The 5,174-nt window shown below is 44.7% G+C and overlaps 1 pseudogene; it reads left to right on the top strand.

Moving 5' to 3' along the window:
* The first annotated feature begins 3,556 nt into the window (after positions 1-3,556).
* LOC114111710 (E3 ubiquitin-protein ligase SIAH1-like) lies at positions 3,557-4,693 on the top strand (annotated as a pseudogene).
* Positions 4,694-5,174: the final 481 nt, after the last annotated feature.

Raw genomic sequence — 5,174 nt, forward strand, 5'->3', positions numbered from 1 at the left:
CTTTTAGTCTTTATCTATATGCAATGATGCATGTTCACTAAACCAACTGTTAAAGTCATTTAATCATGTGTGTAAGTCAAATCGTTTTGCTCTATAACTTAAACTTGTAAAGTGCTATATATCAGTTAAAATATCTCAATAAAATTGAAAGGGAAAATACATGCATATACATATACATCAGAGAAGGCAGTGGCAACCCACTCTAGTACTCTTGCCTAGAAAATCCCATGGACGGAGGAGCCTGGTGGGCTGCAGTCGATGGGGTCGCTAAGAATCAGACACGACTGAGTGATTTCACTTAGACTTTTCACTTTCATGCGTTGGAGAAGGAAATGGCAACCCACTCCAGTGTTCTTGCCTGGAGAATCCCAGCGACGGGCGAGCCTGGCAGGCCACCGTCTATGGGGTCACACAGAGTCGGACACGACTGAAGCAACTTAGCAGCAGCACCAATCAGAAACACTGTAGCCAGGGAGTGCCAGTAATATTATGCTTTAAAGGTTTTGGAGAAGGCAATGGCATCCCACTCCAGTACTCTTGTCTGGAAACTCCCATGGACCGAGGAGCCTGGTAGACTGCAGTCCATGGGGTTGCGAAGAGTTGGACACAACTGAGTGACTTTACTTTCACTTTTCACTTTCATGCGTTGGAGAAGGAAATGGCAACCCACTCCAGTGTTCTTGCCTGGAGAATCCCAGCGACGGGCGAGCCTGGTGGGCTGCCGTCTATGGGGTCACACAGAGTCGGACACGACTGAAACGCCTTAGCAGCAGCAGTAGCAGCAGTTAAAGGTTTATCCTGTGATTCATGAACAAGGGTTGTCTCCAGGGAAAACAAGATTTGTGTATCTTTCTAAAGCATGAAATATCTCTGTCTAATGTAATCACTATTGTTCCATGCATTTGTATATTTTTATTGTAAATGTAGTACAGATTTATTTTAGTAAATAGAGATAATCATAGAAACTCTCCATAATCCCACCAGTGATGACCAGTTACCATTTTGTGGCATCCACTTGCAGAATTTTTCTGTTCAAAAATAGATTAACTGCACAAGTCTTCAAATGCGGTCATAGGTAATTTTGTCTTCTAACTTGTTTTTTTCACTCAATATGTCAGGCAGATTTTTGTGTACTAATATGTGCACTTTGACAATGTTCTTTGAACTGGCTGTATAGTATTCCACTGAATGAATGTGCATCATTTATTCAAATACTCTAGATTTAGCTGTTTAAATGGTCTCCAATTTTTATTATAACAAAAGCCCTGAGAAACACTCTGGGAGGTAAGTCTTTGTGCATGTTCTTAATATCACCTCAGGAGAAATTAGTAGAAGTGGAGTTCTGGATCAAAGGAGATGAGTATGTCTTTAATTTTTTTTTTTTTTCTTAACAAAGGCCATAATATTAACCATACCCAGTTTGTACAGATTTTCCACAAAAGTGAAATCAGTAACACACTCCTTAAGATTTCACTTGCAGAAAGTAGTGTAACTTGAGTTATGTGCATGTAGTGTTTTCAGTTTAACATAGCGTGGCTTCTTGTCACTCTGATCTTGTTTCTGCTAGTGGTTTCCACCTTGTGTGCATACATATATTTAATTTACAGTTTCCTGGTATCAGTGAATTTAAGATGACCAATAGACACCAAAACTACATTTCTTTTGGTGAATTTCACAGTAAAACACTAAATGAACTCATCTGAATGTGCTCATTAATCTGCTATAATAAAATCTATTCCTTCCATGATAGATATTCTGAATATTCTTTGTACTGGATCATATTTAATCTCAAGAGTAAAAACAAAAATCAACCCCTCAAAGCCCTACTCACAGCTTTGTTGACTTACACAATCAACAGTGAAATGGTTAGTATCCACCACCACGACCATCCTGCCTCAGTGAAGGAAGAAACATGATCTGAAAATGCATTAAAATCCCCAAAGTATTTTTTTAAACATCCTCAATCATTCAACAACCAAGTTTTTCCTGTCTCAATAAAATGATATTTCCCTTCTTCCATTTGCTCAGGGCAAAACCACTATCATCTTCCTTGATTCATTCTCCTTCTATCAAACACCATATCCAATCCATCAAGGAATCCCATTGGCTATACCTTCAAAAGATACCCTCCATCTGACCAGTTCTCAAACCCTCTGGTGCTACCACTCAATTCCAAGCCATCATCATCTGTGTTTTGGATTATTGTAAAGTCTCTTCAGTGGTCTTCCAGCTTTGGCCTTTTTACCCGTCTAGTTTATTTTCCACACAGCATCTCAAGAGATTCTGTTCAAATATATGTCAGATCAAGTCACTCTACTCCTCAGAACTTTCCAATGGCATCCCACCTCGCTTGGACTCAAAGCCAAAATCCTTACGATGGACAACAGGGCCCTACAGAATGGATCATGCCCTCACCCTTCAGCATCCCTGAGCCCCTTTCCTGTTGCTCTCCCCTTTCCTCAGCTCACTTTGCTGGGCCTCCGGTCGATTTGTCTAAACAGCAGCAGACAGAGAGAACTTGTACTTTCTTTTTCCTCTTTTGGCCATGCCAAGCAGCATGCAGAGGTTCCCCACCAGGGATCGAACCCTGTGCCCCCTGCAGGGGAAGTGAGGAGTCTTAACCACTGGACTGCCAGGGAAGTCCCAAGAGCCTATACTTAAAAGTAGAGTCCACATGACTGTAGAAATAGCAGTTCATGAATACTGCATCATATTGAGCTCAGGGTGTTTTGACCCTTCACTAAGGCACTCCGGAATGAGTTCCCACACTCATTTCTTAAAAATCACTTAGTCAGCAAGTAGTTCTTGAGAGCCTATCATATTCCAGGCACTGCTGTATATGCATACATCAACGAAGAAAACATACAAACCTGTCTACCTCAGTACCTTCCATTCTGTAGGGAGCGAGAGAGAGAACATGGTTAAGTTAATCGCGAAGCATGTTAGGAAGTGATAATGAAACGGAAAAATATAGAACAGCCAGGTGGGGCTAGAAGTGTGTGCACGTGTGTGTAAGTGCTGTGTGTGTGGGGAGTTGTACTGTTGCCCCATGCCACAACGTCCCACGTGAGTTTGACATGTTTCTTGGGTTGAGTTTCAATAGAGTATATCTACTTGCAGTATCCTGGCCTCTGACACGATTCCCAAGTGAATGCGCTATTCCGATTCTTCCTGTACTTCCAGCATGACCTGTTCCCTGTATTTATTCTTACTCATCCACTGTTCGAACAGACTCATCTCCCTGCTCTCTGGGCCGTTGGTTGAAACTATGGCTGACATCTTATGAATTTGTTGGTGATCTTCTACCACAGCCACTTCTTCCCTTCAGTCTGGTCTTCGCTCTTGTCAACGCCTCAGGCCTGCCAGGAGCAGTCAGTGACACCCACGTGCATTCCCTCACCCCAAAAGTTTGACGAAACTGCCATAGTCAGAAATGAATGATTGACCTGCACGGAATTAGACATGCTGATGTAACTGGTGATTTTCTTAGCAATATGTCCAATTCTATGACCCAACACGCAAAATAGCTCTGGGCAAGGAATGCTGAGATTCTAACATGACCTATTCCTTTCAAAAGATTCCTGTTGGCCCCCTGGGGCCTCAGGCACGCGGGGCCGCGCTTCCCCGCGGTGGCCGCCAGAGTGTGAGGTATTTGGCGCGAGCGCGCGCGAGTTTGGGAGCCTGCGCAGGCTGGAGAACGCGCCGAACGCACGCCGGCGTCGGGCTGTCGGGAGCGCGACGACCGTTGGTGGGCGCCCTCTCTAACGTCAGCGGCGAGCCGCTGTCCCGTCGATCCCGACACGAGGCAGAGGCAGTGGCGGTGGCGTGGCCCTCGCTGGTGGGCCTTGGCGGCGGCGACGACGGAGCGTGTGTGAACCAGAACTGAGGTCGAGGTGCGCTCTCCCCCACAGAAATGACTGACAACACTGTGTCCAACAGTGACTTGGCGAGTCTCTTTGAGTGTCCGGTGTGCTTTAACCATGTCTTGCCTCCAATTACACAGTGCCAGAGCGGCCACCTCGTTTGTAGTGAATGTCGCTCGAGGCTCACCCACTGTCCAACTTGCCGGGGCCCGCTGACAGCCGTTCGCAACTTGGCCATGGAGAGAGTGGCCGATTTAATACTCTTCCCGTGTAGATACGCCTCTTCTGGATGCGGAGCAACCATGCCCCCCACAGAAAAAGTAGACCACGAAGAACAATGTGAGTTTAGGCCCTGTCGTTGCCCTTGCCCTGGCGCTTCCTGTGGGTGGCAAGGCGCCATGGATGCCATTGTACCACATGTGATGCAGCACTATAACAACTCCGTTATAACCCTAGAGGGAGAAGTTGTCGTTTTCCTTGCAGTCAACATTAATCTGGCTGGTACTCTTGACTGGGTGATGGTGCAGTCCTGTTTTGGGTCTCAGTTCTTACTAGTTTTGGAGAAACTGGAAATCCATGCCGGTTACCGGAAATTCTTTGCCGCTGTCCAGCTGATAGGAACACGCGAGCAAGCTGAACATTTTACTTATCGACTTGAGCTAAATGGTACCAGGCGGCGATTGATGTGGGAAGCCACGCCTCTATCTATTCATGAGCGAATTGAAACAGCGTTTCTGAACTGTGACTGCCTAGTCTTCCACCCCAGAGTTGCGGAACTTTTCGCAGAAAATGGCGATTTAAGCATCAATGTAACTATTTCCATGACTTGAAATGGTGATCAAACATTTTCTGACGAGTGTTTAAAACCAATACATTCAGTTTCACAGAGAATAAGGCACCTGTCTTCCTACCAACCAGAAACTTTGGGTAGGTTGAAGCTAGAGACATTAAGCTACAGAAGATGAAAGGGTGTTAAATACAGGAAATAGTTGCATGTAATAACACTAATAGATTTAAAATAAGCCAACAGTAAACCACTAGAAAATATAGGTATATTTATACCCGAGATGGGCATCTTTGGAATTAAAATAGGAACCTTTGAAAACTAATTCTGAATTTTTGTTTATGGTAGATTGAATGTACTGTTGAAAAATACTGGGTTCTTTTTTGTGTGCCTGATCTGGTGTGTGTGTGTGTGTGTGTGTGTGTGTGTGTGTGTGTGTGTGTGTGTGTGCGCGCGCACATGCTTGGATTTCTTCTCCTATAACTGACAAGCCATATTGAGTGGTCTTGGACTACTGCATTTCCCCT

The sequence above is a fragment of the Ovis aries genome, chromosome X, assembly GCF_016772045.2.
Source record: "Ovis aries strain OAR_USU_Benz2616 breed Rambouillet chromosome X, ARS-UI_Ramb_v3.0, whole genome shotgun sequence".
Lineage (NCBI taxonomy): Eukaryota > Metazoa > Chordata > Mammalia > Artiodactyla > Bovidae > Ovis > Ovis aries.